Genomic DNA, 22,336 nt, shown 5'->3' with positions numbered 1-22,336 from the left:
TTTGCTAATCAAAGTAGCTGTGAACAGAGTGGTTCTGTCCTAACTTTAATGATCATTTCCCTTATGATAGTGATTGGATGACATTTATTGGAATTGGGAAGGATGCCGGGTTCAATGCATGTATCTCTGCTAGAGTATAATTTCGGGAGAAATATACAGTTTTGTCTGTGAACTTGCTGCCTAGTAGAGAATTAGATAGTGGCATGGAAGTATATGATAAAATTTACATATTTATCCAGGGGAGGGGAAAGCTGATAAGACATTTTAATCATCTGGCGAACCACGATCTCTCAGACTTGTTACCAGTTCATGTCGGATATGAGATTAGTTAGCCAGTTATTTTGTTTTCAGAAGCATGGACTTGATGGTGAAGGAAACCATAACCAACCATCTAACATGAGCCACCCTGCGGAGTTGCGAGTCCAGCAATCATCTCACACGTACCATCCCTCATGGGATTCAAACTTGCGAACTCACGCAGGGTAATCAAAGGTGCGTTGGCGAGCATATTCATGCACCCCACCGCAGAGCCGTGATAGGCCAGTCGGAAGTTTTCAACTGCTTGCACAACTTTCTTACATTTGTGTTAGATTACATTGTTGTGAAAAGATTGTGTTTAAAAGGGCTAATCCAACAAGGCATATGCTGGCTCCACTGTCTGGATATGTAGAAATACGTTTGTGGCGTAGATAACCATCATGGGCTGTTTTGGCATTGATTATAATCTCTGTTGTGTTGTTTCTCTGTTCAAAATGATTAGCATATGCTGTTAACTCCATTGCAGAGTCTTTCTGTCGACACACTGTTGCAAAGTCATTCGTCATGCTACATTTCTCTCATGTTTTGCAGAATGCTTTGCAATGTAGTTTCCTCTGGCTTAATGAATTGTGTTCATTGCCTTTACAGCCACTGCATTTTGAGGTATGGGTCAGGTGGGCTGCATTTGGTTGCATCTGTATTTTAAGAATCTCATTCGAACAGCTACCATGTCTTGAGAGTATCGAACTTGGCTTAGTCAGCTTGTAAGATGTCATGTGATAGCTGGGGCGCAGCCAGGATTTTTTATACCCACAATGTCGCAAGGTGTTTACAAACTAAAAGTTGTGTGCAGTTCACAGCAAAGCTCTATTGACTAAATTCCAGATTGAGCATGTAGCTCGCTTCCCTTTGCATCCTGTGCATTTCACCTGGAGACATAATGTTTTTTTTTTTCTTCTCATTTTCCAGTCAAATTAAAAGCTACTAAATTGGGGTCATCGTGGCTGTAATCTTAAGTGGTTTGAATGTTCCGTTCTTTGTGGGCGTTTCGTGCGGTATGATCATGTGCATCAATCAAGATATTGTTGCATGTATTTCTTGTTTAAATGATAATCTTGAAGGTATAACCAAGAGGTGCTATGGACATCTTTGGACAGTTCAGATAGTAGCTGTCATCTAGTCCATTCCTAACAAAGAGCTCATTCAATATATATGACAGATTGATCTTCTGGAATACCTGCTTCCACCTGAAATTCTCCCTTTACTTTTATTTACTCATGCCATGAACAAAGTAATATCACACGATTTTCATTCTCGCTGGGTTCACCTTCGGACAATTGCGTTTACTCTCTGAAAAATAGAAAAGATATCTTATCGGTAACTTTTAATGTGCCTTAAAAGATTTATTATCACCCAATGTTATGAATTCGAAGACCTGGGTAAAGAACTCCTTTAGAAGTAACATTTTAACCCAGTAGAAGCTTTGTTCCTGACATTTTCCACTCTTCCGCAATAAGTTTTAAGTCTGATGAAGATTTAAAATATATGCTTGATATGCTGGTACTATGTTGGGCATCGAGTTGCTGTACAGGTCTTTGTTTAAAGATTTTATTTTAGAGCCTAGGGAATGAAAAGCTTCATAGCTTCAAAACTGGTCCCACATTCCATCATCTATAAATGACGGTTCATTCAGAGTATCTTTTTCTGAATGGTGATTAAGAATTCTGTGATGTCTTGATTTTTTGCAAATGTGTGTCAGAAGGATCGGATGAAAAAACATGGATCATTTGTGTGAATTTGATTTTTTTTGTGTGCCACAAAGTTATGTGTAGAATTCCTTACTAATTTCGTCTATCCCAGATGATTTGTTGTTTCGCAGTGATTTTATAGAGTTGTAATTTCGTCGCTGGTGAGGGGTTGCTCCAACATAAAAATTTCTTGTTTGGATATTTTGGATGAGCTCATTAGCGATATCATTGGTGGTAATCATTTGTCTCTCAACCCAATTTATATGAATTATAGATATTGATTCGGAATGATAAGTGAAGATTTGTTTTTTAAATACTTCTTTCAGGAAGTGTCGAAAATATTATTGGTTCGAAAAAAGTTTTTCTGGTGACCGAAGTTTGAAGTCTCTTATAGCGTTTATTGGTTCCAAAATAATATTAGTCTCCCATTATTAGGAATTTGTGAGAGTTGCAATAGCTGCTCAATATATCGACCAAACCTGTATAAAACTGTTTTTATGGGCTCGTTATTTGCAGGGCCATATCTGTTAGAAAATTTTTTTATTTGACTATCAATCTGATGTTGTACCCCAAGTTAGTTGCCCAATGCTCTACCAATAATTTTTTTTTGGTTTATGGTGTTCTGGTGATGGTATTTTCTACATTAACTAATATTAAGATCTCTTGTCTAAAATTTGTATGGTGTTTTTTTTCTAGTTTGTCCAAAGTAGATGGTGTTCTGGTGATAGTATTTTCTACATTAACTAATATTAAGATCTCTTGTCTAAAATTTGTATCGTGTTTTCCAGTTTGTGTCCAAAGTAGTTGGTGTTCTGGTGATGGTATTTTCCACATTGGTGATGATATTTTCTACATTAACTAATATTAAGATTTCTTGTCTAAAATTTGTATGGTGTTTTTCTAGTTTGTCCAAAGTAGGTGGTGTTCTGGTGATGGTGATGGTATTTTCCATATTAACTAATATTAAGATCTCTTGTCTAAAATTTGTATGGTGTTTTTCTAGTTTATGTCCAAAGTAGATGGTGTTCTGGTGATGGTATTTTCTATATTAACTAATATTAAGATCTCTTGTCTAAAATTTGTATGGTGTTTTCTAGTTTGTCCGAAGTAGATGGTGTTCTGAGTTCGGATGATGGTATTTTCTACAATAACTAGTATTGAGATCTCTTGTCTAAAATTCGTATGGTGTTTGTCTAGTTTGTTCAAAGTATTGTAAAAGATGTTGTACCCCAAGTTAGTTGCCCAATGTTCTACCAATAATTTATTTGGCTAGATGGTGATGGTATTTTTTATATTAACTAATATTAATATCTCTTGTCTAAAATTTGTATGGTGTTTGTCTAGTTTGTCCAAACTATTGTGAAAGACCTTTTTTTGCCATGTCTGGTCTTTCTGTACACTGCTTCGTTTTCGCATTCTGTATATCTGTGGTGATAAGCATGATGATAGTATTTTTGACAGAGAGACGGATCTTGTACTTCCCATCATTTTCTTAGATCCGAGAATAAAAGGTTTTGAGTCTGGAAAACTTAGATTGTATTTGATGAATGTGTGACTGGTATATTTTGTATGCTGTGCATGTGAGAATAAATTGCTTATGGTCCCTATGTCATTTACCAGAGTTGTGTTAAATTGTGGATCAAAAATGTGAATGTGTGCTCTTTCAGCCAAGGAGTCTTGAATTTTTTTTTGTTCCATCTAGGCTTTTGTCTGAGAATATAGCAATATGTGGTCTATGGTCAGTGGTTACTATTAAATGCGGGCATCCAAGGGTAAAAATATGAATGCTTAAGGCCCCAAGCAATGGAGAGGGATTCATGCTCTGAATGGATTCTACCCAGTTTATAAAGCATGATGAGCATCTAGGACGGTTTTCTTGTTGTGTGGTGGGCTCTGGCATCTCAGTGTGAAGGGTTGCTGATTTATTCATTACTGCTGCCTAGTCTTAAAATTCTTGACTGTGTTGTCAAATGTTTCTAGGGCAGCGGATTTGGCTAGCATATCTGCCCGTAGGATGTCATCTGATGGTGCCCTGATAAAGTGATCCGTTGTGACATGTTTTGACAAGTCATATTTGCATTTGGTCCTGCTGTATTAACAGTCTGTAATAGCCTGTAGAAACCGTGTGACAAGATCCCGTATCGATTCTTTGTCTTTTTACATAATCGCATGTATTTTAATACAAAGTGATGATAGGCCAATTTCAGACCAATATTATTTTGGTTCCAACAACTCACCTCAGTGCAGATAACGCCAAATACCTGATTGTTTGTCTGCCAATACTAATAGAGTGCCAGTAGGTGGATGATTCTCATAACAAATACTATCTAGTTCATAAAAAAACATGTATCCTATCTCCTATGTATTGTTTCTAACAGACTTTTTGCAAATATTGTAAAACTGGAAAAAATCAAGAATTTTTCACAAACTATAGAAGTTATTTATATAGCTGCCGACAGAATTATTATGATTTTAAAATGTAATTTGCCGACTAGTGACGAAGCGTAGGCCAAAGTGTCCTCTGAGCAAAATTATTCCCATGTTGTTAGCTGGCTTGGACCCTGTTAACTGTAATGACCTCTCTTTGTCTAATTTTGAGGTCTCTGTATATGAGATGATGAAATAGTTGAATCGCTAGTTGCCACTGAGTACCGGTAATGAATATAAATACTATGAATATTTTGACGTTAAACTTCAATCACATTCTTTGAAAGATAAACAATTATGAATGGGCAACTATTGATTGTGTGCTATTTATATATATGGCATTTTCTGATGCTAATAGATTGGTAACTGCAAATTTCCCAAGGAATCAAATGTTCAATTCGTGTTCAAGCGTCCGCAGCGACACCCATGTCACTACAAATTTTATCAATATATCAAAATTTATCAACATTCGAACCTATTAATAATTCGGTAATATTAAAGTCTGGGTTACCTTAATTGTCCGAAACTATAGCAAAATTTTATTGTATTTAAGCTTCGTCCTATAAAGCTTTAGTACCTTGGAACTTGACATTAAATAAAAATAATTTAAAACATTACTAAACATGCCAGGCAGCATTGCAACATTGATGGGATTTGGAAAGAATATATAGCGTTAATAAATGTGTGTCATGTGCAAGACGCAATACAAAGCCCGCTATGTCACATGGAAAATACATATCATGCTTGTGCTTTTGTTGATAATAAATGAAGCACAACCGATGTTAGCAAAACGATGTAATTTGCAATCACGCACTATGCTTGTGCTTTGTTTATTATTATGGCTGGTGTTTAATATTATTATGGCTGGTGTTTATTATTGTTTATTATTATGGCTGGTGTTTATTATTGTTTATTATTATGGCTGGTGTTTAATATTATTATGGCTGGTGTTTAGTATTATTATGGCTGGTGTTTAGTATTATTATGGCTGGTGTTTAGTATTATTATGGCTGGTGTTTAATATTATTATGGCTGGTGTTTAATATTATTATGGCTGGTGTTTAATATTATTATGGCTGGTGTTTAGTATTATTATGGCTGGTGTTTAATATTATTATGGTGGGTGTTTATTTATTATTATTGTTTATTATTATGGCTGGTGTTTAATATTATTATGGCTGGTGTTTAATATTATTATGGCTGGTGTTTAGTATTATTATGGCTGGTGTATGTATTATTATTGTTTATTATTATGGTGGGTGTTTATTTATTATTATTGTTTATTATTATAGCTGGTGTTTATTATTATTATATATAGTGATTTTTACGTTCATTTTGCAATAAACCTGAATTTATCCCAGGGGATTGGAAAACCCATAAGATGGCTTATTATGGTGCACCATTGTTACCAGTCCATGTCGGGTATGGGATAAGATATTTTAGACTGCTTGATCATACGACTATCGCAGCCTCTTGCCTGCTTACCAGTCCATGTCGGGTATAGGATTAGTAAGCCAGTTACCCTTGACATGTTTTTATTCATTTTATTTATATTGCTCTTATATACATTTCTTTCATGTCGTTCTTTTCTCATTCTATTTATATTGTTTTTCTATGACATGGTTACCAGTCCATGTCTGGTATGCAATTAATTTATCCTGGGGGATAGGAAGGTATAAATCTGCTTAATCAAGTGGCGTTTCAGAGCCTCTTGTCTGGTTACCAGTCCATGCCAGGTATGGAATAAGTTAGCCAGTTACTTTATCCTATTTTTTATTTTTATTGATTTCTATATACAGTGTATTTCATTTCATCATGGTGTTTTCGTTTTTCAATAAATTAACTGGTGCGGCGGTGTGACTCCTAGTGCTAAGCGTTAGCAACACACCCCCACTGCATCACGCCCCACATCCTGGTGGGAACAGTGCCGCCATCTAAGCCGTGGCAGAAACAAGGAAAGAATGATACGTACATCCCATCAATATTGACAGAATAGTGCTACTAAAGTATTTAAGTTTTTTTTTCATGGAAACTAACTCCTACTAATATTTCCAAATAACAAGACGTCCTCTTAACAAAATTAGACAGTATGCTGTATTGCAATGGGTATTGTATTTTAAACCAGGGTTCCGACGATACAGCTCAGGGGTTCACACAAGTTAACATTTAAACCATAGGTTTTATATCATTATACACGTATTGTCTAAATATATTTGAATAACTATTGGGTGTTCCACTAATTGAATTCGCTACAACTTAAGATCGTTTTGCAGTGGCGGCGCGTCAATAGGGCCAGTTTTTTTGGTATAATAAAAAATATTTGAAAAATACCTCCATATCGGTTGCACAGACTGTCTACACTAGCCATATTCTCCCGACATGGTTCATTTCTCGCTCGCAAAGCCTTCGCCGAACGTCGACGGGGCGACGCCGATTTTGCCCCGGTTGCTCGTTGTATATCGTATTCTCTCTTTTATCTTCCACTCGCCTCGTTTGTTTTCTGTTTCTTTTACTAAATCTCCGGGGCTAGCCCCGAAATTATGACGACACAATGCCGACGTTTCTTACAACAACGTGTTGACATATTCACGCATTCCTTCTCGTTCGTTGGTTGCTTGAAGAGTTGATAGTTTTTGTCGCTTGTTTCGCTATTTGAATCAGTTAGAGACCTTTAGTCCATTTGCTTTCGATTTTCCACATTCCTTTTGAGCTCCTCACTTCTTTCCGGCTTCGCATTTCTTAGCCTTAGACCTCATAATGAATAGGGTTGATGCACTACTTCGCACTCCGTTTTCGCAGCTGCCGCTGGAACAAAAATTAGAGGTACAACGTCTTGGGCCTTATCAACCAAAAAATTGTTCACTGGAACAATCCCATGACGGAGGAAAGCGTCGGCGTACATTCTGCGCAGAAACTTGGTATAAAAAACACGAATGGTTGTGTTACAGCGAGGACAAAAATGCACTTTTTTGTTTTTATTGCCTACTTTTTGCTACCGCCCGTGACTCACGTTGGTGTAAATTTGGTTTTAGAGGTCTTAAACATCTTTCCGAGCGTGCCAGGGATCATCAATCCTCTATGGAGCATCTGGACAATGCAGTAAAATACCGAACCAATGACATTCGGAAATGTTAATATTGCAGCACATTTGGATGAAGGACGCGCGGTTTCTATTCGTCGGCACAACCAAAACGTCGAGAAAAACCGCCATGTTCTCGGTCGATTGATAGATGTTTTGAAGTTCATCGGTTGTCACGAGCTGTCCCTCCGTGGGCACGATGAACGGGCTGGCTCTTCTAATAGAGGGGTATTTTTGGATATGGTGGAATACACCGCATCCCTAGATACAGTATTGAAAGATCATCTTGATGCCGCAACTGTTTCGAAAGGGACATCTAAGGATATCCAAAATGATTTGCTCGACTCGATGTATAAAATTTATTTACAACATTTGGCTCTGGAAATTGAGAATTGCCAGTTCCTTTCGATTCAGTCTGACGAGACAACTGACATCACGTGCGTTTCCCAACTGGCTGTGATTTTTCGGTTTGTGAAAGATGGTAAACCTACCGAGAGATTTCACAGCTTTGTACCAATCGTTGATCGCACGGCTTGCGGGATATCGGCTGTACTGAAAGAAGTGTTACAGCCTTACAACGCGAAGACAAAATTGATAGCTCAAACTTATGACGGCGCGGCAGTCATGAGTGGGTCGAAACATGGTGTTCAAGTTTATATAAAAGAAGATTTTCCTCATGCGCATTTTTTACATTGTTATGCACACCAATTTAACCTCGTTATTAAAAATATGTGTCTTGATACCCCTCTCGTCCGTATATTTTTTGCAAATGTTCCGGGGTTTTCTTCATTTTTTTCCGTTTCGCCGAAGCGCTCTGACGCCAGATATGTAGCCGCCGTCTCCCAGCTTGTGCACCAACACGTTGGAACTTCCAATCAAGCGTGGTGCAGGGCGTGTCCGAAATTAGGTCTGAGCTCATTGAGTGTTTCAATGGCATTCAGAGCTCTCCGGTTTGGGACGAACGCTCTGTGAGGGAGGCGGCAGGTCTAAAGCGTCTGCTAGAAGATGGTGAGTTTTCATTTTTTCTCCATAATATTCTATCACGTGGATGTATTATACTGCGCATTGTAGTTAAGGCTAATAGATGGAGCGTCTGTGCAGTCGTGTATTTCAGACTTCTGCGATGCTGTATCTCGTATTCGGGAAACAATAAAATACGACGACACATGGAGTGCTTCTTTACGCCGCGGGCAAACAACGCAGCGTTTGATTTTGTCTGCAAAGGAATGCTGTGACATTCTGGTGAATCAAATAGGCGATCGTCTGCGCACTGAACACCTTGCCGCGTTCTCTTTGATGAACCCCAAAAACTTTTCAAAATTTCCACGTCAATTTCCCATCCATTTGTTGGCTACTGTCTCCAAATTTTACCCCATGATAAACGTGGGTAAATTGGAAAATGAATTGCGATGTATATACACCAATCAAACTTTTTTGAACATCACATCAACTTGCGCGCTCTATGGGTTCCTCATAGATAACACTCTAGTAACTACCTTTGCGGCGTCTGCAAAATTTCTGGACATCATTTTGACGACGCCTATTTCTTCCGCCGACGCAGAGCGAACATTCAGCACGCTGAAGCGTATTAAAACGTATCTCAGAAACACAATGAAGCAAGATAGATTAAATTCCTTGGCTGTTTTATCCATTCACAGAGACGTTATTTCTGGGATGCATGACTTTAATCAGCGCGTTATTGACCATTTTGCTTCCAAGAAACCGCGCCGTGTTGCATATATGTTCAAGCAGTAGAAGTCTAGCAGCATATATATCTATGAGTGAGCGACGCATGTCCTTATCTTTGCATTAACTTTCCTTTCTTCATAGTAACGTTTTAAACCTTATTTTAGGTTTTGTCTGCTTTCCCGAAGTTTCTGTTAATATGTCATTGTATTTATCTGGGTAAATATTGCCTTTCCTTTTGAAAGAGGTTTCAAAATAAACTATGTCTCTATTTATTAATCCCTTGACTTGGACCGGTTTTAAAGACACTTTCTTATCGTTAAAAATTGTCGCTTTTGCCGATTGGTTGTTACCGATGGAATGGTTTTTATACTCATAAAATGATGGGAGAACTTACAGCGCTCATCCTGTCCCCGTAGATGGGGGTGACTTGGTCCCGCAGTAGCTTGCCCCGGTTGTCAAAATGACCACGCGCCGCCACTGTCGTTTTGTAATATTTAGTTTGCTCTATAAAGTCCTTTTCGAAATTACCTCAGCAGGTTTGTTGTTTTCAATTAGTTTTTTATGTATTTTCAGTTCATTTAACACATCTGTGAGGGCCAAAGCAATATATGGTATCGATAAATTCCCTTTTCGATTTGAAAAAAATACTTTATGGACAATCTAGTTCTTAATTACCGGAGACCGCCATAGTCGCACACCCAAATAGCAAAAAGCCAGCTGTGTCCAGCTTTTTTGCAAGTTCTCGGGGGAGAACAGTTGTACACCTTGCGGCGTAAATACAAAATTAGGCACGCGATCTTTTTTTAAATTGTTCATTAGGAAAAACGTATACGCGTTGAAAATTTGTCAAGGTGAATCCCTCGTTATTTTTTATTAATATCAAATTTTTAAAATGCGATTCTGACCCATGACGACTATGTAAAGTAGTGGTCGGCAACCACCGGGCCGCGGCCCATCGCCGGTCCGCGGAAAGGTTACTACCGGTCCGCAGAGAAGTGACACAGAAACGGACAAGGCCCTAATGAAGCCTATACAGTCTAACCACATACTCCACGATCAAAAAAGCACTAAACCAGACAAACATAACGCATTTCAGCAGCATGTCTGACTTCACAAACAATTCCCATGTCATTATGTCGCATTGACGCTGGGTCAATTGTTTCCTCAACGCCCGTATAAGAAAGTCTCACATCAGTTGGAATAAGATCTCTCGAACAAAATGATTCTCGCTAGGAACGTGACTAGTGACTACTCCACTACTTGCTCATAGCTAACCGGTCATGACTAGTCAGTGCTGATTCTATACTTCAGGAATCAGGATAATCATAAGTTAACACATGCACATCGGGTAAAAAATTAGTTATGGCAAAACAAACAATAATAAAATCAAATGTTCAATCAAACATCAATCAATACCCAGACTAGAGACAGAAGGTTCACAGGCATTGTTACTTATCCCAACATCTTATTAATGTGAGTAGGCTTGCACGTAATTTACGGAATTACGTAATTATTTGGAGTTACGGAAGGGAAGTTACGAATTACGTAAAGTCGTAATTACTGCATTGAAACGAGCTTTCTTCAAAGCAGTCAATTTCGTCGATTGCGAAAAATGAAAGCTCAACAAGTAGAAGAGAGTTCCGGTATTCGCAGCCGTTTTTCTCTCTCTTGTTACGTAGGTGAAGGAAGGCATGACGCGTTGCCATTTACTAACCTATTATCAACTTCTCTGGCATGGCCAATGTAAATTATTAACGTAGTTAAGGGGGAAGAACTGAGTAGGGCCGTTTGACGACAACACACCTGGTTTTAACTCTCGTAACTTAACCTGGTTTAAACTCCCGTAACTTAACCGTAGATAGGGGGAAGAATTGTGTTAAGACCGATGGACGCACACACGCCCGGTTTCAACTTCTTCGGGTGAAATGACTAATGAACGCAGGAGATCAATCTTTCAAACATGGTCTATCAAACATTTGTATTCATTTTACTTTTATTTATTATTTACTTGTTCCAGATTTCCGTTACTTATGGTATATAATATATATGTTCCGTTTCTATTGTATAGTCACGCGTTTAAATAGTGGGAATTCCCCACCAAGTGTGGATTAGCAATGCTTAACCATTCTTTATTGTTAATATCAACACTTGATATATGAACATGGAATATCATACTGTTTTTTGCTGTTTTATTTCAGACTTGGGGTATAAACAGGAAAATATCCATAACCTTTCAACACAACGATCTTATGAAATTTAACGAAGAGCTTTCGCGACGAATTGGAACCAAATAAGCGAAAAGAGCGATTGATCACTCGCACCAATACCTCGCCGTGATAATTAATGTCGCGCACATCAAATAGCAATATGATGACAAAAGAGAGATTGCGTATTGAACCAATGCAACTTCGTCTTCTCGGCATCGGTAAAGCGATTGAGACGGCAGAGAAACAGCAAAACGACGGATTCCTCACGGACCGCTAAAAATTTAACTGCTATCATATATAATCAAATATGAGCCAGTGTGTTTATTCTGTTCGAGATCCATTTTATATTACAAAATCTTGATGTTTTCTGTTAACGGTTTTATCGTTATATATCAGTCCGGACTTGGCCCTGCTCATGATGTTTTTCACAATTCCTCTCAATATTTCGGCCATATATGATATACCAAATACATGTCTTACCAAATGCGGAAACTTATTTTGATTTATCGTCGACTTGAATACCACCGGCACTCGACCAAACTTGTGTCAATCTTGGCCGATAGGATCGCCGACTTGAGTTAGCAAATAAATGTCGTGAGTGTAAAATAAATGTCACAAAATGCATTGTTTTGCGATATAACTTTGTATTTTCGGAGAAGGCATATCATATAAGTTCCATATTAAATAAATAATATTTGATCTAAATTTATCGCAAATAATGTTATAAACATTCAGTCCGCGAAATGATTAAACGTAAAATGAAGCATGGTAATCGGAATATCGTCAATAAGTCGACATCAATAATTATTATTATAAAATGCTAACAAGGCAGTAATGTCGGATAATGCAGAAGACGCTGCAAAAACAAGTCTTCGTCGCGAGGAAATCGCAAGTATAATCAAACGAGAGAATACGCTCGTCGTTAGTTAATAAATTAGAAACCCGTAATTTTTATTCAGCACTAAGGTGGTTTTAAAAAACTATCGTTTCCATAAATATCCGTATACCATTGATAAAATAAAATTGATCGCATAAAAATGGGACGGTTAATTTGCGAAGGTGATAAATGAAAACCAAAGCTAACACAAAAGATAAAAATCAGAATAAAATTAATTTGAATTCACTCCTTGATATTTGTCTTTAACATCTGCCGACGGCGTGTAGTACTGCCAAGAATATGAAAACCCAACTTCAATGTCCCATTCGGAAAAGAAGTGGATTCAATTGGTTGTTATGATAGGTTTAAATGCGTGGAAAAATATCGCAATTACGGGGTCATTACGTAATTGATTTTGCCGTAATTACGGAATTGATTTTTGTCAATTACGTGCAAGCCTACTGGCCAACATTCCGATGGAACAGTAACAGCCTATAATTTATAGGGTAAATCAGGGTGGACCAAACCGCGGCCCGAGCACACATTCCCTGCGCCCCGCAGAAAAATTTCAGCGTGTACTAAACCATTGGTAGATATGAGGAAAGATACCAAAAATACCACGATATTTCTTAAGAAGCAAATGGGTAAACTCGCATTGTTTTATCACTTTTGTGTTTTCTCCTACTGCGGCCCGTAAGACATAGTCAAAAATTTTCGCGTCCCGGCAACCTTGGACCACCCTAGGGTAGATCTTATATAACGAATTCTGCAATTAGTAGAAACAAAAATGAATGAAGCCTCGATAGAACATGTAGGGAAATTGATTTTCAATACGATTCCAGAAAATCTGTAGATTCCACACATATAAAAATTTAGATTCAAAGCTCGCTCTATCCCAATCGCTAAGACAAGTAGTAATTTCACAACGTATTCATATATCACAGAGTTGGTTTATGATTAAATGTAATTACGTTAAGCCACATAACATGAATTTGGAAGATTGCCAATCATATCCCCCTGTCCCTTATTTTTCTTTTATAGTGCGAGAAAATTCCATTTGTACAGGCATTTAGTGAACGAGAGTAAACTTTTTTCCTATCCTAGGTAACATTCGGGACACGCGAAAGACCACTCATTTAACCTTATTTCTTGACACGTGTGGATACCAAGAGATAACCACAAAAGACTTCTAAGAGAATGATAACAGCAACAAAATATGTGGATAATAAAATATGTAAATTTAGCGTTCTTTGACTTGTCAAATAATGGCACTATGATCTTCAAACCTCCCTTCCACACTAAAATCATAAAATCAAACATTTCGTACAGTACATACCGGCCCCGGTAATTTTATGAACTGTTTTTTGGATAACATAGGGAAATGATTTTCAAAAAAAAAAGAAATGTTTGCTCAACTTCCAAAAACAATTGATGAAATAAATACAGTAACAAAACCAATGAAGATAAGCAAATTGCCAATGCAAGAAAATCAAAAAAGGATAGAACCAAAAACTAGCCCCCACTCAAATATAATTCGAATTATACACCTAATATTCCCATATTGAGAATGTATGTGTGGCTGTGTATGTGTAGTGTGGATGCTATTTATGTAGTGTGTATTTTGTGCGTAAATGTACTCAAAAAGCGTAGACAGAGCTTCATTATGTCGCGCATATAAGTAGAATTGGATATGCACACTTTCACTTTTCACTCCTTGATCATCAGGGTGACAAGATCTCCAACTTCAAAGTTGCGTTGAATCTTGAGTCGGCACTGTAATTGGGGAAGATATTCGTTTGTCAAGCGATGACAAAATAAATCATGTAATCACTGAACATGTCTGTATTCCTCTTCTGTATTCATGTGCTCGAAGAACAAATCAGGTGGCAAAGACGGTTCTAATCTATTTATCAAAATTGAGTTTGGAGAAAAGGGCATTCAAGTCTTTCGGATCGTCGCACGGTGGTGTGAGTGGACTTTATTTTTTGACGCGTGTGGATTCGAAGAAATTCCTTCAACGAGAATGATAATAGCAACAAAATGTGGGGATAATAAATAATGTGAGTTCAGCTTTCTGTGACTTCTCAAATACTGGCTATGTGATCTTCAAATCTTCCTTTCGTATTAGCCGATTCTTCAGGACTCTAGCAAATGCAATATTTGTGCATACTCTACATCAGGGGTGCACAACACGGGGCACGCGTGCCAAATTTGGCACGCCATACGCTCAAACGTGGCACGCGAACGGTTTTGTGAAAAAAAAATTATTTATGATATACATTAAAATAACACGTTTATATCAAAATCAGCAGTATTTCAGGACATTAAATTGTTTCAATAAATAGATATCCGTTGTTATGTATTATTATTGAAATTTGTTTGTTTTGCGGGAGTTAATTTACAATACCACAATTGTGCGTGGCACGCGACAAGATTATTTTGAAAAATTTGGCACGTATCCTCATTTTAGTTGTGCACCCCTGCTCTACATCTTTCTATCTGCTTCTACCTAGTTACTTCTCAGTGGTGTCGATTTGAAACCGAAAAAGTCACAACCGTTGGTTACAGGGAAATTAATGAGTAAACCAGCGTTATGTTGCTTTAGTCAAATGTAAGTTGTATGTTCTTGAAGTTGTGGGCAACAGTTATAAATATACCACTGCCTATTTCGAGTTTACAGCTATCATCAGTTTTGTGCGAATCGGTTCTATTACAATATTTCCAGGATGTAAATTATTTATTTCTGCATGTTGCCATTTCAAGGTTGGGAAAAGTGACAATAGCACAGCAACTAAACGCCAGTTCTTTTTTAATGAGCAATTCGAGAGTCCTGCTGCACGCTTACACAAATGTATTTCTGTAACCTTTTTTATGACCAAAGTCAGACAAGCAGTTTACAACAATCAACTTTTTTATTATTCAGGGCTAGGCTTTTATTAGTTTTAAAATGCATCCTCATTCTATTTTATGACGTCATAATGGATGTTACAAAGCATTTAAATTTTGTTCTTTTAATTCAGATAAAAAGCGATACAGGCAACGTCCGCACATTTACCCACATTACTTGAAAATTATGGAGGATAAAAATCAACTCAAATATCTTCAGAGAAGAGGAGATTGGCAGAAATCAAAGGGTTAAGAAATAAACGAGAATATCGGTCAGAGCCGTTGACTTAACGATCGAAAGTTAGGGAATCCCCCAAAACAGCGCTCTTACTCCATAGTGACACTTTGTGTCCCATTACTAATCAAATAATATCTTACAGTCTTACTTACTTTGATCTTTGATCTTACTCTTACTTTGATCAATATCAAGAAACGAGTATAAATATAGTATTATTAAAGCGTATTAGTGTTTTACTATGTTTCTTGATATAAACTTTTATGTGCGTCGGTAGGTCAACTGAACAGATAAAAGTACTGAAAGCTGAAAGTGAATTTTTGCAATCGCTGAAGACTTGAGCACACCGCACGGCACGAGTTTCAACTGCGTTTTGCAGGTTCAGGAATTGCCTCATTGCTGCTCACAGTCGTCGGTTGCGGTCACATTTAGTCGTAGAAGCGCTTGCCGTAAAACATTTCTCCGAACCCGGACATGCAAATGAGACATAGCAGATGACACGCAATATGAGCAGAGTTCAAAATCGTACTTCACAAGAGATTGTTCCAAATTTTCTCGAAGTCTCTAGTAAAGTCTGTCTGGTTTTTATTTAACCTCCACAGAGCAAAGTATTACTCAGGGCAAACTTAGTTCCTGATTCAAAAACAAAGAAACCCAACGTGGAGTAACTTTTAGGTGAAACGTTTGAATCATTTTTACAAATCCTGCGCCAAAAAACGAACCCGCCACCGCTCTGACTAAAAAAAGCAATTATCCAGTTAGGGTTTGGCTTGGGGTTAGGAATGCTGATTACTCCGGAAATTAAAACTTTTAAATCATTTATAACCCTAACTTTACGAATGGGGGCTTTACTTATGCAGTACTTCTATCAGGGACTTTTTATGGCATTCGATTTTATGAAATAAGAGTACGAAAACACGGATATGAATTACCAAAAACGTTTATGACGATGCGGCAAACTATTTCACTGTTCCAAAGCGTTTGGAGGGAATTCCACTCTGATAGTGTTATATTTTTTGATCAGTTTTCAACCACATTAAGGCACTTCTACACTGCCCCGTTGTTATTTCAGATTTCTAGGTTTTTATTTCAAGTCTGAAATTTTTTTATTCTCAACGGCATTGTAGGCGATAAACTAATAAAAATCAAAGTGGCATCTAGTTCTCGTATTATCTCGACGTTGCGAGAAATAAACAGATCAATTGCATTGTTATGTCATTAACGATATCAGAGCCAATAGCTGAATAACGGTACACGGCGGTGCAGACTTGCGTCTAAGATTAGGGGTTTTGATAATATCCATACCAGTTCAAAAATTAACAATTTGAGAATAAGCGATCGCGGCCCCGACGGTACATTATAATAGTTTAGTTATTGTTAGATTAATTTATGACCGGTTTTATCAATTTTTATTACTAATATGTTAGCATTTTATATTTATTTTATTCGTGCCATGGCGGGTCACGAATAAAACGCGGTGGGTCACTTTGTGAAACGTGGGTCAGTGGTTCGCCATCCCTGCACTAGTTCGTTAAGTGTAATAGTTTGAAATTGTTATTTAGACACAGTTATGTTGAACGACAGCTCTCCTATAAGGACTCAGTTCAGTTCTGGATATAATGACGCATTACGTTACACAATGGACGAAAATCGTCTGACGCAGTGTCCCATAACAGTATTTCGACAGTTTTCGATTAATCACTGTAATTAGCAAATTGATAGCAATCAGCTCGGATGCATTGTCACTGTCTAGCTTAATGTTCATTGTTAGTGTCTTCGGAGACGTTTCTGATGTTTAGTATTGGTTTTAGTATTACTAATTTTGCAGTTAGAAATACCAATTTGGATTGAAGTCAGATTCGGGGTTAAATGCGAAGTGCCCGATTGTAATTAATATATAGTTTTTGACTGCAGGTTGGGGCTGTAATGTATTATAGGTATATCAGGTAAATAACAGCGGCTTTTAGATTTTAGTAATGCAAGATACATTGAGTTCACTTTGGATAAAACTTTATTGGATAGTGTCACCTGGGGATCTAAAACATGGGGTATGTATCTAATCAGTCTCAAAAAAAGTAATCTATAAATAATTTTATGCATTTAGTTATGTGCTGATATTTGTAAATTTTAATTGCCACTGTACACTACTGTAAGATTTGTTTAGATATCCGCATGTTATATTCGGTTTGTTCATTGTTTTCTGTAGGTTTCGTTCGAGATGTCGACGTTCCTGATTTTCTTTCAAGTACCATCGTATGAAGTGTTATGAAAGAATAAAACCGATTTTAAGTTGGATTCAATTGCGGCAAAACTTTGAGGCAGAGAAAGCGAGAAGGGCACTTTATCGCTGTGAGTCGAGTTGCTTGAAAACTGAACATAGTTGGCAATAAATCGATTTGGCTGGGACAGGGAAATTTGGAATTGGACATTTGGAAAAATACCAGTATCTGAAAGCTACAGACATGAGTATTTTTAGTCAATAATTTGATTTTGAACAAAACATAACGTTAATATATGATTACTTTTTAATGTGAATAAGATGATTCTTTAAACAGGGATATTGTCGAAAATATCGTACGTCTCAAAAACTTACGCATGTCATTATTCTTCTCCAAATCTTTTTTGTTGGAATCTTTTCTTCCATCAGTGAATTGAAACACCGTTATACAAATCTACATTCTACGTTGGTCAGCATACATAGATAGACAAGCAGGGAATCGCCTGTATCGGTTTTTATCTGCAATCAAATTATAAGTCATTAAAACAGTGTTTATATTCATTATGACGTCATATTTGACCGGCCTGGTAAACAAGGAATGATACAGTATTGATGAAAATTTAAATACCAAAAAAGTGCTAACGTATAGCACCTACGCTTCTAACATTTTTACAGCTGAGCATGACTTGAAACATGCCTAAATAAATTCAGTCACGGAACCATTGAGTTGAAAGGAAATTGGCACGAGGAACGTCAATAACAGCAATCGCGATTTAGTGAGTGATAGCCTATAATTAATGCTGATAATATAAAACGACCATAACACTGAGACGTTTCTATTGGAAATTTGCTCAAAGTCACGAAAACTCAAAGTGAAGATACCGACGACTACTAATATACCAAGAGATACTGACACTATGCATAGAGAGTAATAATGATAATGCGAGTTAGTAAATGTCAACTGACGCGAGGCTTGAATCAGTTCGTGTTAATTTGATTAAAAAATAACTATGATGTATTGAATTCCAAATAGCTGAATCTCGCGGAAGAAAATCTCGAAGCATAGAATATTTTGTCTGGTATTTCACTGACTGTAAACGGGTGAGAACTCACAGTAAACCGAATATGACGGCTAAAATTGTTAGACTTCCCAATGCATAACGCGAACTTATGGTTGTAACCATTTCTGTTTACTCATTGTCACCATCCAGAATTAACACTAAAGGTAAGAAGAATAAGCTTTAGGTAGATCGACTTGAGACAAGAGTTAAAAGAAAATAAAACTTTAGAGTTAAGGTGTATGTCGTATATGCGATAATATCTAAAAAATTCTGGCAAGCAGGTTGAAATATTAGAAATACCGTATGAAGAAAATACAGCGTAAATGCTAAATGACTATCGTGAATAACTTTTTCATTTCAACCTATTTGTGACCAATGAGATTATGTACCGGCCCTTCATTTACTAAATCATATCTGAGATATTACTAAACATTTACTAAGTAACTGAAGAACGGACCAACGCGCCAACAATACTGAAAAAAATCTGAAAATCACATATCCAGTATTCATTAAGTTACCGTTTGGTCATTGACAGAAATGGACCGAATCTAACTTCCTTGCATTTGAAATGATTCTTTTTTTTTTCATTTTAAGATTATTTGGCATTTGTTAAATATATATATACAAAATCCTTGTAGTAGAACATATAAAGTAGCAATAAACTAGAAGCAAACATTCCCTTTTGAATGGTCTAGCTAGGAGACTTGGTTGTTTTCTTTACAGAACCGTGTTCATGTTCGAGATACCACTATATATAACATTGCAGAGTCGGAAGCAATTCACGACCAACTGAAAATCCCAGATATGATCAGTTAAAAATTCATTGGAAATAAAATTTGCAATGGACTAAATTTTTCAAGATATTTATATTAATAATACCAAAACTTGTCCATGATAACGAAGAACGAAAATTGCAATGAACTATAAACCAAACAAGCCTATTCCTTTTTTGATTGCGACATAATTGCTTTCTTTACACTAACGCGTTAGAGAGGATACCATTAACGACTCAAATAGTATTTTATGTTTGCAATAGTTTAGACCGCTTCATAACTTCAGATATGATGAGATGCACTATCAACGGAAGAAAGTTTATCAATGAACTACGAATCAAATGTTTTTCAATTTTTATACGTCTAAAATAAACATATATACTAAAATTGGCATTCGATATGCATACATGCAAGTCATGCCAGTCATGGACATGTATTCCGTGATTCTGAAAACTAAATATTTCTGTTGTTGCTAGGAACAAAATAAAAGTTTACTTCATTAGCGTTTCAATAGTTACAAACCCGCCTGAAATAAATACCAAACTCACATTTCACCGGAATTACCCTATTGACCATAGTCCATAGTATATCATTCTTTGGGTTCCTCCGCAGGTAATCCAGAGTGAATAAATGAGTGCGTGAACTCAAGTTGGGGTGAAATATTTTTTTTAAATGACGATAAGATTACCGACTAGACGAAAATTAAAATCAAATCAATTTCTCGTGTTGTGACGAGATTTCGGGACCACTTCAAACTTGCGAAATACAACATTTTGAAAAATATCAGATTCTACAAGCTATAGAGTGATTTTATTCAATAATTTGATTTTGAGCAAAACATTACGTTGATATGTGAATCAGAAGGTTCCTCAACTGCGTTTTATCCGAAAAAAAATATTACACCTCAAAAACTTACGCCTCTCATTAGTCCTCTCTAAATCTTTGTAGTCAGAATCTCCTCTTCTATCAATGAATTGAAACACCTTTATACGATTCTACACTCCACATTGGTCAGCAAACGGCAAGTATTCGTCGGTATCGTTTTTTTTTCAACAATCAAATTATAACTCCATACATATGTTTCTATTCATCTTGACGTCATACTGAACCGATGGCCAGCCTGGTGAATAAAGAAGGATAAAATGATTACATAAGTTTAAATATCAAAAAAGTACAAACGTTTAGGACCTTTGGAATGTCAAAGAAAGCAAATGCGACTTAGTAAGTGATATATCTGATTCTAACAATATTACACGACCATACAACTGACTCGATTTTATAGGAAAATTTGCTCAAAGCAAAGTCACGCAAACTTACTCAAATAATCTTTGATCACAATTTCGTTTACTTCATTAGCGTTTCAATAGTTATAAAATAGCCTAAATACAACAGCAAACTCACATTTCACTGAAACAATAATAATATCTTTTGCTCTTCTGTGAATCTTGTTTGTCTTCTCCTCTTTTCGAAAAGAATTTGTGTATAATTCTCAAATGCTCCATAGTTTATCCTGTTTGATTTGGTTTTGTGATCTAAATAGTTTAATGAAAGTCGGTATTTTGCGCAAATCGCTGATTCCCTGAAATAAAAATAAAGCATTTACTGCATTGTGTTAACTGGTTATTGCGTCATGAGCAACCTATTTCTAAAATTTCTATGTGGACAAAGGAAACATAAAAGGCTTAAGCTGAAGCTCACTCGTATTTTCTGAATGTATGTAAGATTAAAGATTCTCACGCTCGAGAAATACCTGCAACAAGACCGAATAACTCATAATATTTAATTAAGATAAATATCTTGACTGAAACTTTCTTGAGGTGTTGTAAAGAATTTCTACAGAATTTGCATATGTAAAACAATTTATGTAAGAATTCTATTATACAGATCTTTCAAAAAAGATTGTAATATAAGAGAAATTCTACCTCGCGCAGTTTCGACTACCACAGACTTAAGCCCACTACACGGCAAGAGTTTTAACTGCATTTAAACACCTTTACACAATTCTACATTCTACACTTGTCAGCAAACGTAGATAGACAAACAGTCAATTTAAATTCATTAAAAAATAGTGTTTATATTCATTATGACGTCATACTAAATTGCCTGGGAAACAAAGAAGGATGAAATAAAGATGCAATATTAAATACCAAAAGGTACCAACGTTTAGGATCCACGCTATTGGCATTTTCCACAGCTGAGGATAACTTACAACATGCATAAATAATTTTAGTCACTGAAACATTGGGTTGAAAAAAAATTGGCACAAACAATGTTAATGACAGCAATTGCGATTTAGTAAGTGATAGCCTATAATTATTGCTGGCAATATAACACGACCATAACACTGACACGTTTTCATTGTAAATTTGCTCAAAGCCAAGTCACGCGAACTTACTCAAAAGATCTTTGATCTCAATCTTGTTTACTTCATTAGCGTTTCAATAGTTACAAAATAGCCTAAATACAACAGCAAACTCACATTTTACTGAAATAGTCTTATTATCTTTTTCTATTCTCTGAATCTGGTTTGTCTTCTCCTCTTTTCTAAAAGAATTTTTGTATATTTCTCTAATGCTCCACAGTTTAATGAAAGTCGGTCTTTTGCTCGTATCGCTGACTCTCTGGAATAAAAATTAAGCATGTACTGCATTGTTTTAACTAATTATTGTTCATGAAAAACCTATTTCTAACATTTCAATGTGGAGAAATGAAACATAAAGGGCTTAAGCTTAAGCGCACTCGTGTTTTCTGGATGTATGTGAGATTGAGGATTCTCACACTCGAGAAATACCTGCAACAAGACCGAACAACTCATAATATTTAATTAAAATAAATATCTTGACAGAAACTTTCTCGACGTGTTGTAAAGAATTTCTAC

At 36.5% G+C, this 22,336-nt stretch overlaps 1 long non-coding RNA gene across 4 annotated transcripts in view; it reads right to left on the bottom strand.

The window, feature by feature from the left end:
- Positions 1-728: 728 nt before the first annotated feature.
- The window catches only part of LOC120336602 (uncharacterized), a 48,703-nt gene continuing 27,095 nt past the window's right edge, over positions 729-22,336 (bottom strand). Inside the window, exons 2-5 of one of the 4 annotated variants that reach the window (XR_013478063.1) lie at positions 21,938-22,079; positions 20,375-20,578; positions 18,000-18,143; positions 729-1,608 (exon numbers count right to left, since the gene is read on the bottom strand). This is a non-coding gene — a long non-coding RNA (uncharacterized LOC120336602). Of the gene's footprint in view, positions 1,609-17,720; positions 18,144-20,374; positions 20,579-20,859; positions 21,038-21,937; positions 22,080-22,336 lie in introns of those variants that run through there. The other 3 variants (XR_013478064.1, XR_013478062.1, XR_013478066.1) reach the window with 3 other exon arrangements.

Source organism: Styela clava, chromosome 10 (genome assembly GCF_964204865.1).
Source record: "Styela clava chromosome 10, kaStyClav1.hap1.2, whole genome shotgun sequence".
Taxonomy (NCBI): Eukaryota; Metazoa; Chordata; class Ascidiacea; order Stolidobranchia; family Styelidae; genus Styela; species Styela clava.
The sequence above is the reverse complement of the archived record's forward strand: the minus strand, read 5'-3'. Positions and strand labels throughout refer to the sequence as shown.